This window comes from Canis aureus, chromosome 16, assembly GCF_053574225.1.
Source record: "Canis aureus isolate CA01 chromosome 16, VMU_Caureus_v.1.0, whole genome shotgun sequence".
Classification (NCBI taxonomy): Eukaryota; Metazoa; Chordata; class Mammalia; order Carnivora; family Canidae; genus Canis; species Canis aureus.
The window spans coordinates 1,999,151-2,012,469 of record NC_135626.1 but is presented as its reverse complement, the minus strand read 5'-3'; the positions used below and the strand labels follow the sequence as shown (position 1 = coordinate 2,012,469).

Here is a 13,319-nt window from a genome sequence, read left to right as displayed (position 1 = left end):
TTACCACTTTTGGGAATCTGATCTAAGGAAAACTCAGGAATATATTTACAGGTACATGTATGAGGATGTTTATTGTAGCATATGGAATGAAAAATTAGAAAACCATTTGTGGAGGGGAAGAGCTAAACTCTGATACAGTGTAGCCATTAAAGTGTTTTTTGGTGATCCTTTAATGATACAGAGAACATTTAGGACATAATGTTACACAGAAGAAGCAAGAGATGAATTATGATCTGTTTTTTGTAAGAAATTCATAGTAAAACGAAGGTTGATTAACAAAATATTAGAAATAATAATTAGGTAATGGAGTTATGGGTGTTCCTAATTTTCTTCTTCTATGTCTTTATTTTTTTTTCTTTCTATGTCTTTAATAAGTAGTTCTTCTGGCAGTTTTATCCTGTCATGCTCAACCCAAACATTCATTGCACCACAGTTTATATATTTTTTAACTTGGGAAAATGATATCTACCTTCATATAGCACATCATTCCAAATATATAGAATGTTACAAACAACATGCTTTAACTACCAAACTGACGATTGATGCTCTAGCGAGTTTGTCTCCCCCTATGTCCCTCCAAGTTTGTGGTGTAGACTTAAGCTCTGGGAGGACCTGTGTTCAAATTTTGATTCTACCGCTTACTAGCTATAGGAGTATAAGCAGGTCATATCACCTTGGTGAACCTGTTTTCTGATCCATAAAATAAAAGATACTTCCCATGGTAGCCACGAGGATTAAGTGAGATTTTTGATGCTCAATTCAAAGTCATTATTCCCGTGTTGCCTTGCAAGATTTAAAATAACACCATCAGTTGTGAAATGTACCACTGATGTGAAAATGGCTTCTCAGGGGGGAAAAAGAGGGTTGCATTAAATTTTCACATTGATTTCAAGAAGCATCTGGATTTCAAAAATGTTAAAAGTGAGTTAGAGTTTATCTCAATTGAGAAACGATTGTATTAATTTCACAGTGGGCTGTTTAGCAGCTGTCCTGTAGGTTATCGCCATTTTCCACTCACCTAGTTGACCTTTTAATTTTCTCAGAAATTTCTATCTTATTTGTGTAGGGGGACTAGGAACCTATTCCCAATGTGTGCCTCAAACCTGCTATTTATGGCTTCAGGATCTCTGTCATAACCCGTTTTATTCTTTTACAAACTGAGCCCCTGGGGAGCTGTCTGTACTTTTCACTGTGATCCAGCTGAATTCCTTCCCTTCCCCACTCGAGCCCTTTGATTTGGCAGGTTTTTGTTCATCTACCCTAAGGATGGACTGAGATCGCTGAGCTTGGCCTCTCTTGTGGTGCAAAGTGAGAATTGTTTTTAATTGGGCAGAAACATGTGGAAGGATCAGGAATATCTCAAGGGATTACAGAGAAATTCCAAATTTGTACTACTTACAGCTTGTGTTTAGAACAGGGTCTTCTGGGAATAAATGTTAGTTAGTGTGGCCTGTGACCTTAAAAACTGTTGACATGGACTTCAGCCAGAAACTAGCCACAGACCTCCTTTGTTAAACTCATTCATAGCTCCTTGAAAACTCTAGTCAGTGAAAGTTGCCAGCTCCAATCTAAGCAGAGCGCTTTTTTTTTTTTTTTCCCATGCTTTGGAAACAGAGGACGCCCCTTAACCAGCAAGGCTTCTTTAATAGGACTACATGGCCTTAAACGCAATTGGAATTGACAACTTCCTGGCTTGGGTTTGCCAACTGGCAGGGCTCTGAGGCCGAGGGGACAAACAGCGTTGGGGAGCTGTGCACTTGTGTTTGTGTATGTGCAGGGGAGACTGACCTCCAGAGCGTTGCGATACCCCTTCACTCCAGAAGCCACACTCTGGCCTGAATTGGACATGTCTTCCTAGTGTTCTGGCTGGGACTATTCAGAATTATCTTTCAATATAAGGGGGCGGGGGTGCTGAAGAAAAGAACTGCCCTTTCTTTTCAGTGGTGTTAAGCCTTGCTTTTCCCTTCTCCCCTCAGAACCCTTGGTTTAATCTTTTCATCAGCGTTGTGTTGGCTCAAATATAGAGGAAGAACTTGCTGCAACGAAGATTGGGGAATTGTTGGTTTTGAATGGTACTCAGCACCCACCCACTCAGGAACTTTATGTAACACATTTTCGTTCCTGTCAAGCTGAAGGGACAGCCAGGGTATCTCTTCATTTTACTTATCAAGGAAACTGAGGCATGAAGAAGTGAAGCAGTTCCTTAGGCCCTGCTCTCTATCAAAAAGAATCCTAAGAAAAGACCTTAGACGATTTGCTGCCTCTGCAAACCAGCATCTTAATTGAAACAAGAAACTAGTATTTTCCCTGGTTCTAGTCTTTAATCCAAGGACTACATTATCTGAATTTAAAGACAGGGAGGCAAATAAAATGTTTTAAAAAATGAATAAGTGAATCATACTAAAAAGAGGAAGTAGTTATTCTGCTTACAAAGCTTATTTATTTTAATACTGTAACATGTTGATGATGGGTAGGGAGTCTATCAACTGTCATCCCGAGATACACAGTCATATCTGTCCATCTTAACCGTTTGTTAAATTTTGGTTATTGGAAAATGATATTTATTTCCACTTATGCTGTTGAAATTGTTGTTTTTAACCTAAATGCTCTAGCAAAGCCATCACTTCTAAAAGCTGCTGAGGTTTGGCATGATTTCAATCAGGTATGTGTGAAGGAGGAAAAAAGGCATGTCACATTGGCCTAGGAATCAGTGGCACATAGGCCTTAGGAACATGGAAACTCTAGAAAGAGAAATTATATAATTTCCTAGAGGCTTTACAAGAATTTAGATGTAAATAAGAGAGAACACTTATGAGTACCTGATCTATAGGTGCTCCATAAGTATTTATTGGATGGATAAAATTGCTGAGATCGCTCCTTTCCCAATCCCAATTTGCCTTCCTCAGCACCCTTTCCTTAGCAGATTTATTCCTCCCACAGAAGGTAGATGATGCCTTCATGTTGAGTCACCTAAAGTTCTAAAATAAAGCTTTTAGATTTAGTCAGAACTAGATTCAAGTTCTGACAGCTTAGCCATGTGATAAATCAAAAACACTTGACTTTTCTGATCCTCATTTCCCACATCTGTAAAGATAATGAGACCAACTTTGTAAAATCGATAATATACAGGTAAAAATGTTATATAAAACATCTAGTTTGGGAGTTAGTAACAGAATTTTTTTTTTCCAGAAAGGAAGTTATATTTTCATCATATGCTTCTCTCTGTCTTCTATCAAAGGGAATCATATGTAAAGGTCTGCTGCCTCTATGACTCTCGCTGCTCATTCAGGGAGTGTAGTTACTCTGTAGACCAGCTAAGAGTGATTGAAAATGTCTCAGACTCTACACAGAAAATCTTTATAGAGCCCCTTTTCATTAACAATTACATCTTTGTCTGTGTTTAATATTTGTATTAAAAAATTTTAAATGCTATGTATTTGTGTAATTTCTAATACCAAAGACAAAAATAAGCATTTTTTCCCATAGATTTTCTTGCCTTATATAGCCATTGTGTAATATGGAGAGTTAGAATGGTATTTCACTTTGTAATATTTTATAAATATGTCAGTATGGTTAATAGTTGCTATTTTCATTAAATTGAGAAGACTTTAGTGGTCTATGGAAATTGTTTAATGGTTGTTTTCTGTACACTATTACTAAAAATAGGTGATTGTTAATCACCCATTCAGCCTATCTAAATATATTTTCTAAGAAAGCCAGATTCTCCATTTGCTTGCTTCTTGAAAAAAAGAAATGTTTGTGATCTCAGAACATTAAGCAGTACAGAAAATTAACGTAGAATTCTTCCAGCTTGTGTTGAGTTCCCCTTCGTACAGGATTTCGCTGTTAGTTCTCTCCCTTAAGCACACTTAAAGGTTGTTTTTATAAGAATTAATTCTAAAACTCTTCTCCATATGAGCTGATGAATCTGTTGGGTTTCATAACCTCTGTATTTATTGTGTGCGTCTCACCCTTAGTGTTTAGTATGAACAGCAAATGATCAGAAGCCGATTTTCTGTCTTCTACATACCAGGGGATTAAGAATGTACTCTGGACAAGGTGGAAGAGGGTGAAGAATTCTGGTGTGTAGAAAAGGGAAGATTATTTGTCAGATTTCATTTTACTGGACTATTTCCCCCCCAAAGTTCATAAGATGAGAGCATGTCATCTTTTTTCCTAAAGATCTCCCCCTCTAATGCTACCTCATTTTCTAAACTTTCATTAATAGCTCTTTGCAGCTGAAGCAAATATTTTAGATCTTGTACTCTCCTACAGCTGGGAGTGTCTTTCACACATCAAAGGCAGATATAAACCTCTCATTAAAAATTATAGTATGAGTTCATCATCTCAGAAGAGGAGAACCTGAAAACTTGAGCTAACTTTGAGCTCTACAAGTCAGATGGAAGCCGGACTGACATTTTTCCCATGGGTTACCACATTTCTTTTCTGAGTTTGTCACTCCAGATGCTTTAAAGTGTGCCTTTCCCCCTTAGTTTCTTTTTTTTTTTTTTTAATCTTTTATTTATTTATTCATGAGGGACACAGAGAGAGAAAGAGAGAGAGAGAGAGAGAGAGGCAGAGACACAGGCAGAGGGAGAAGCAGGCTCCATGCAGGGAGCCTGACGTGGGATTCGATCCCGGGTCTCCAGGATCGCGCCCTGGGCCAAAGGCAGGCGCTAAACCGCTGAGCCACCTGGGCTGCCCCTTAGTTTTGTTATATGATTATGATGATATGAAGATTATCTTTATTTGGAAGAGGATGTTAGTTCTAGGGCTTAAAAAAGATAAATGCTTGAAAATTTATTCTTAATAAGAAAACAAGGAATCCTGACACTTAGGAAGAAAGCTGAGTGTATACTTGTTACTGTCCCTTCCTCTTCTACACACGTGCTAGGCCTTCTTACTCCCTAAGTGCACTGCCTGGCCTAGTGTCTATAAGATATTTATTTAAAATTTCTTAAGTCAGCTCTCAAGATTCACAAATTCCTTTTTTCCTACCTCTTTCTAATGAAAAGCAACACTGAAATCAGAGTGGTTGAACAGATTTTTTGAGAGTATGGGAGGACAACTGGTCACATGTCCTTTAGATTTTATTTTTGAAAACAGTTGTAGATTGGGGTGAAGACTGGAATGTTATATTCTAGCTAAAAGCCACACTAAATATTTTTAGCTGCTTTTATATGTATGTGCATGCACACACACAAAATAATGTGTTTTAACAAAGTATTATGTGTTCTATCATTTGAGTAATAGCCACAGCAAATCCAGATTAAATCTTTCCCATAGTATTTACTTTCCTTACTTTTAATCTTTTCCATAGTATTTACTTTTCAAGCTCCGTGTTAGTATTTTTTCTAGCCAAAGGTGAAGGTTGTCCCCAGATAAATATTAGGATGGCCTGCCAGCCAAATCCCAGGCAACGCACTGAATTGCTCTCTTTGATAGTAGAAAGGTCGGGTTCAAGTTGCTCTGAATGGCATTTAACTATAAAACAATAGCCTTAACAAAAGTTACTGGTGTCCTTCAAATGGTTTCTGTACCAGTAGCCAATCCTTTTGGCATTTTAGCATATGAGGCTTGTTCCATAATAATTCAGAGTGCAAGTTCTGAGAATGATGACGGGGTGGGGGCGGGTAGAGGAGAATAGTACATAGACATATTACAAATGCATGAAGTAAAGAATGAAAAGCAAGCAAGCAAACAAAAACATCACCACCCCTATACACACACATATACACACATACACGCGCACAGAAACCCAGAAGCTGTTGACTCGGCAGTTTTTCATTCTTTATGGCTCTAGGGACAGGTTTAAATTGGGAAAAATTTTTTTATTCTCTTGCGCTGTGTTGAACAGAAATGCAGTGTTTGATGTAATCTGGCCCAGATGTCAGCAGTGTGCAGCTTTGTGATGATTATTTATCTTCAGGTTTTTTACTTTGTAAAAGGAGAATCAGCAAACAATTGTTTAGGGTTTTAAGTCCTATTTAGTGACTGTTTTTGAGATCCTGTGTGTGTAACAAACCTATAGATTAGTTTTAATATGTATTAAATTTCATTTCATTTTAGCTATTAATCTTAAAATCCTCTTCAACAAATGCTGGTTACGAGTCCCCTGATAAATGTTAATATGTTCAGCACTTTTTATTCTGCGTATTGTTCCTCTTATTTCCATTTCTCATTCTTACAGGAAGTTTTTCTAAGCTAAGATCATTAAACTAGTGGGCCCCTTTATAAGGTCTTCGATAGAATTTTCTCATGTAAATCTCCCAGAAGGATATTTGTATTTTTTGGTTACATAATAGCTTAGAATGTAAATGGCAAATTTCAGTAACAGTCGCCAAATGGCAGTCCATTTACATACTTGGAATGGAGGTGTATTTGTTTTAAGAGTGTTGTTTTCAAAGAATTTTCAGAGGATGGGAGTTGTTCATAATTTACACCAGTCCATCCTTTGCCCCCTTTGAAGTGTCCCCATGGCTGCTAAGCCCCAAAGAGAATGAATAGAGTTAGAAATTTCTTTTCTGAGGTGGGAGAGAGCATGTCCTGTTGTCATATAACCCTATTTTGAAGATCAGGGGATGCACACAAAAATCTTTACCTCTGTTATGTTTCTTCCAGACACAACTAGGTTTTCTTAGTAAATTTAATTCAAACTACTCAATTATATGGTGACTGCCCTTTTAGGACCAAGTTCAAAGTTAAATTTTAAAATTTTTTGACGATTTTCCATCTTATATGCCAACAGTGATTCTAACCTAATATTATAATCCTAACTCAGGCAGGATTAACTGCTATACTCCTTTAGCTTACCTCGTTAGATTTAATGAAATTGTCTTAAAAATGCTGACTACATTACATCGACATTCTATAACTTTAAGTACCAATGTGAGGTTACTGATCATAATTAAGGCAGTATTTGAGGAAAAAAAAATAGGGCAGCCCCGGTGGCTCAGTGGTTTAGCCTCAGCGGTTTAGCGCCGCCCTCAGCTCAGGGCAGGATCCTGGAGACCCAGGATCGAGTCCCACGTCGGGCTCCCTGCATGGAGCCTGCTTCTCCCTCTGCCTGTGTCTCTGCCTCTCTCTCTCTCTGTCTCTCATGAATAAATACATAAAAATCTTTACCAAAAAAAAAAAAAAAAAAAAGGCAGTCTTCGTTTGCAGCAGTGTAGTATGTATAGAAAAGATTAGTTTTAGGACCCAGGTTCAAGTTTCATACATGTACCACTAATAAGCCGGGTGACATCAGGCCAGGTGCCTGATGTGGATCACATCCTAAACTGTAAAATGGGAGTTGAACTAGCTAGTTGTCATCATCTCTTAAGACTCAAATATTCTGTCATTTTTAAAAAAATATCACACCATATTAAGTTCCCATGAGCTTGTTAGGGCTTTATTGCTATAATTCATGTTTCCTAGTTGATTTTTTTCCCCCTTATTCCCGTGAATGTGTTTGAGATGCATGATCACAGGGGTTATAGAGGTTTTAGTACAGTCTTGTGAATTCATGGCAATATTTAAACATTTTTAAAATTGCATTTGATTATTAGCATTTTTGTCACTTTTAGATGGAATATTAAATAATGCGATATCCATTTTTAAAAAGTAGGCAGGGACAGTGGTTCAACGCTGTCATCTTTTTTCCCCCTGATAGCTCTGCCTGGGGGAAAAAACTAAGAAAGCAGGGACCTTTTCCTTACATCGTAACATGACCTAGCCTGGAACCCTGATGTAGTAAGAGAAGACCATTGGATTAGGACTACAAAGACTTTTGATTTAGACTCATGGGCAGTATGACTTTGGGTAAGATGCTGGGTTTTTCTCCCTCTGTAGAATGGAAATGATCATGCTAGCTCTTCCAAGCTCACGGTATATCTCTTACAAGTAATCTGTCTCAAACACTTCGCAAAGACCTTTTTTTCATTTGTGTGTGCTTTTAGCCTCAATTAAGACAAAATTGCCATAGTGTATATAATTATTGTGAGGAATTTTGCTTCTCATCAGAACTGCATGTCTAGATAGTACCTGTAGAGAAGGCACAGTCTGTCTTGACTGATTTTTTTATTTTTTATTTTTTATTTTTTTTTTAACTGATTTTTTTAAAAGGTAGATGTTGTTTTGGCAATTCCAAATTCTTGGTTAACAATAAAAACTCCTTAAAAGGAAATTTATCTCAACACTTACTATTTTGAAAGGATAATTTCTAGATGTTCAGGTGAATACTGAGTGCTATGTATGTACCGAGGTTGATATGAAGAACTCATGAAGCTGGCCTCTTTGGAAATTTAAAAATTATTGAAATTGAGCACTGTGGTATAGTGGGAAGAGCAGGAGCTTTGGGATCAGACAGGTTTGGGTTTGTTTCTCAGCTCCCCACTTGCCAGTTTAGGATCTTTTTTGTTATCTAAACTCTTGAAACAATTCCCCGCTCCCCACCCCCTCATGACTGAAATTCTTTTTTTTTTTTTTTTTCTGAAATTCAAATATAAGGATATACCTCAAGGTGTTGTTTGAGACGGTATTTGCAAATCAGCAGAGTGCCTGGTAAATAGTAGGGACTCTGAATAACTATGCACCCTTCCTTGGATGGACAGTTTTAGAACATTTAGAAATGAGCATAGTAGAAATTGGAGTATTTTAATATCAACTGGTTAACACTCAGAAGGTCATTGAGCCTTTAGATGGCTGTGTCCTTTGATTTGTTCCTTGATTCCCCTGGGGGGAAAAGCCCACAATATAATCTCAGAAGGTGCAAGTCCCAGCTTTTGTTTTTGCTTTTTGTTTGTTTTTTTATTTGTTTGTTTTTAAGCTGTATCTCCATAACCCTATCTTCACTCTTCTGGACTTCTTTTCCTCATCTGTATAATGAGGATGGACTTAAGTCCTTCAAAGAATTGTTATGAGTATCAAAAAATAACATGATACTATTTTGTAGTATTGATGCCTGTATAAGTTTTACCTGGTAACTAACCGGAACTCTAGTACTGCTTTTAATTTTTATTATTTTTGAAATTTTTGCAAGCCCACTCTTGGGATGTGTTAGTATAAGAGAACGAGACAGAAATTTGCCATAGTAGAAGCCATTATGTTTAGGGAACTGAGCATCAGTACATTCACATACACTGTCCCATTCAGTCTTCACAACAGTCTGGCAAGGGAAATACTATTTTCGTTTTAGGTAAAAAGAAAAAGAGCCTTGAACGTTAGTTATTAGCTAATAAATTAGTATTAGTTATTAACCAGTTATCACCTGATTCAAAAACCCATATGCTTTCCATTCTTTTCTGCTGCCCTGCATCCATACTTTCTGCCTTGTCTGACTTAGGTTAAGGACACAATTATTGAGTTTCTATAGGTCTGGATATTCCACTGAAGGCACTAGGGATGCAGCAATATAAGACATACACATTCCCCATCTTTACATGGCCCAAGGGTCTAAGGGCAGACACAACTAAACAATCAATTGTAGTATTGAGCCCTGCTAAGAAAAGCACGAGATATTAGCTAACTGTGTAAATGATTAGTCATCTGTATATTTTAAACAATTTCCTCTGAAGAGTTGAGTTCTGCTGGTTTCAGGTATCACGTTATAATCTTAAATTATAATCTTAAAGTAGTTCTGGTTTTTGAGTGAATGTAACATCCCTTATTTCCATAACTTAAAAAAACTTGTTAAAATATGCATAAAAATTCAGCAACAGCTCATATTTATTAAATGCTTACTATTTGCTGAATGCTTTCCATGTACTTTCCACTTCTCATTTAATCCTCATGATGATGACATTAGGAGAGGGCAGTGTGGTCCCCATTGTATAGAGGAAGAAACTGAAGATTGGAGAGATTAAGGAGCTTGCCTAAAGTGATAAAACTAAAAGATAGCAGGATTCTTCTGATTCCAGAGTCTGTGTTTCTAAACAGATTTGATCAAATAAGTGCATTAGAGAAGTTTAAATCTATTTCTTCTTTCAAAATTAAGAGATACTATGACTAATTCTTTTTAAATTTTCAATTTACATAAGATAAAATTCAGTTTTGTAATGTACAGTTTTGAATTTTGACAAATGCATAGTCTTATATCTATTACTGTAACCAAGATACAGACAATTCTATAACTCCTCCCAAATTTCCTTATTCTGTTGGTTGTAGCCAGACCCTCCTCCTGTTGCTAACCCCTGGCAATGACTGGTCTGGACTCATTCCTGAGTTTTGCCTTTTCTGAAGTGCCATTAAAATGTAATCTCATCTATTTCTTTGGAGAACTGGTTTCTTTCACGTAACAAAATGCATTTGAGATCCATCTGTGTTGTATGTATCAGCGACTCGGTCCTTTTTATTGTGGAGAAGGTATTTTGTCATATAGATGCAACCATAGTTTGTTTTTCCACTCATTATTGAAGGACTTTTGAGTTCTTTCTTGTTTTTGTGACTATGAATAAGATTGTCATAAACATTTACATCTAGATTTTTGTGTGAGCACAAGTTTTTGTTTCTCTTGGTAAGTATCTGGGAGTGGCGTTCCTGGGTCATACGCTGAGTATACATTCAACTTTACTGGAAACTGCCAGACTGTTGGCTAAAATGGGTGTATCATTTTATATTTCTACCAGTAATGTATGAGAGTTCCAGTTGTTCCACATCTTTACTAGCATTTGGTATTGTCACTGTTTCTTAGTTTTTATTCTGTTAGGTGTTAGTGGGATCTGTTGTGGTTCAGTTTGCATTTCCTTAATGACTAGTGATTTTTAGCATCTGTTCATGGGGTATTTGCCATCTGTATTTCTTTTTTGGTAGTGTCTATTGAAATCTCTTACCCATTAAAAAAACTGATATGTTTATTGTTGAGTTTTAAGAAGATTTTTTTAAAGATTGCTTGATTGATAAGCGAGCATGCAAGAGCACGAGTGGTGGGGGAGGGAGTGGCAAGGGAGAGAGAGAAAAAGATTCCTTGCTGAGCATGGAGCCCCACACAGGGCTCACTCTGATTACCCTCACATCACGACCTGAGCCGAAATCAAGAGTTGGATGTTCAGTTGACTGAGCCACCCAGGCACCCCAAATTTTAAGAGTTTTAAAAGTATTCTTGATACAAGTATTTTGTCAGTTATGATGTACAGATATTTTCTCCCTGTCTGTGGCTTACTATTTCATTCTCTTAGCAGTGTCTTTTCACAAAGCAGAAGATTATAATTTTGATAAAGTTTAATATGTCTTTTATGGATCTTGCTTTTAGTGTCCTAAGACCTATTTGCTTAACTACAAGGCCACAAAGATGGAAGTTTTATATTTTACATTTAGATCTGTGATACATTTTGAGTTAAATTTTTTTTAAGGTATGAGGTTGAGAGGTTTTTTAATTTTTTTTCCTTTGCATGTGGATGTCTAGTTGTTCCAGCACCATTTGTTGAAAAGTCTCATCTTTTCTCTATTGGATTGCCTTTACCCCGTTTTACAAAAGTTGACTGTATTTGGGTGGGTTTACTACTGGCCTCTATCCTGTTTCACTGGTGTATGTTTCACCAGTGAAACACCTGTTTCACATGGTTTCACCATGTGTTTACACATGGTTTATCTTTTTATCTATCAATACCATACTGTCTTGATTACTGTAGCTTTATAGAAGTCTTGAAATCAGATAGCATGGTTCTTCTAGCTGTGTTATTTTCAAAATTGTGCCTGATCTTCTAGTTCCTTTGCCCTACTGCATAAATCGTACTGGGATTTGGTAATATTGAGTTGAACATATGAATCAGTTTGGAGAAGTTGGCATTTTAACAATATTTGAGTCTTCAGTCCATGAACACAGTACATCTCTCTATTTAGGACTTCCTTAATTTCTTTCTTTGATGTTTTGAGGTTTTCAGCATCCAACTCCTATACATACTCTCATAGATTTAAACCTAAGTGTGTCTTTTTCCTATCTTTTGTTGGATTTTTTGAGGGAGGAGATGCTAATATACGTGGTACAGTTAAAAAAAATAAATGCTAATTTTTCATTAATCTCACTCTAATTTATAATCTTTGTTTTCTGAAGGTATTTTCCTATCACTTAAGGTCTTTAGCAAGTAAAAGTTTGATTCTTGATGTTTGTTCTTTGAGTCTTTATCTATTTGTGATTTCATGGCCCTTATGCCATTTTGCAATTATGACGTCAAAGCAGACAGATTCAAAGGGTATATCTGGGAGGATCTGAAAGGGTTCTCTGTACAGGTAGATTAGTTCAGAGACAGAATCCATGTTTCTTTCTTTCAGTTGGTGTCATAGGCATTTTTGAATTTCTCTTGTTTTGCTATGCATATGAGAATAAAGTTCAACTTCTTTTACCTCAAAATCTAGTCTAAAGCATGATTATTTTATCTTGATTTAAAATGAGGCTTTATAGTATACACCCTAGAAAAAGAGGATATTTTCTGGGTTTTTACTCTTAGATGACTAAATGAGAATAGTTTCAGGGAAAATCACAGCAGCTGTGACCTTCGTTATATTTCCTTCGATGATGGGACACCTGGGTGGCTCAGCAGTTGAGCATCTGCCTTTGTCTCAGGGCATGATCCTGGGTCCTGGGATCGAGTCCTGCATCAGGACTAGTGAAGAGCCTGCCTCTCTCTCTGCCTATGTCTCTCTCTCTCTCATGAATAAATAAATAAATCTTTAAAAGTGTGTGTGTGTGTGTGTGTATTTCCTTCAATGGTTCTGTACCATCTCCTGTTCATGGTTTATTGTTGTATACTATATACACTTGGCATGCAGGTAGAGAGAAGGTATCATGCCTTAATACCTTTTTTTTTTTTAAAGCTTTTATTTATTTGAGAGAGTGAGTATGTGAGAGGGAGAGGGAATCGAAGCAGACTCTGCACTGAGCACAGAGCCTGACATGGGACTCATCTCATAACCATGAGATCATGACCTGAACCAAAACTGAGTCAGATGCTTATCTGACTGAGTCACCCAGATGCCCCCATGCCTTAATACTTTTGACATTCATCATCTAATTTAGTTCTTGTGACAACTATGTAAATTATAGGCAACAGCACTGTGCTTCAGAGTGATAGTGACTGACCATTGTTGACTGGCTGCTTGGAGAGGGTAAGGCTTGAACACAGGATACCCGCCCCCATTACCACCCGCTGCCTGCTCCCCCGCCTCCCGACCACCAGAGTCCCTGGTTTTTCCCACTCTGCTCTCCCAGATAGTTTTCTCCCAATTTTAATAGTTCATGGAGCTAACTTTTGGGTGATGGGAATCCTTTGAAAATCTGCTGAAAGCTCCATAAGCTATCTCCAAAAAAGTGTTTTTGGAAGTCCTTATAAAGTTTTATAGGG

General features: G+C 37.1%; 1 protein-coding gene across 19 annotated transcripts in view; it reads left to right on the top strand.

Moving 5' to 3' along the window:
* Positions 1–13,319, top strand: part of DENND1A (DENN domain containing 1A) — a 509,667-nt gene that overhangs the window by 175,498 nt on the left and 320,850 nt on the right. The gene's annotated exons all lie outside the window — the stretch shown is intronic.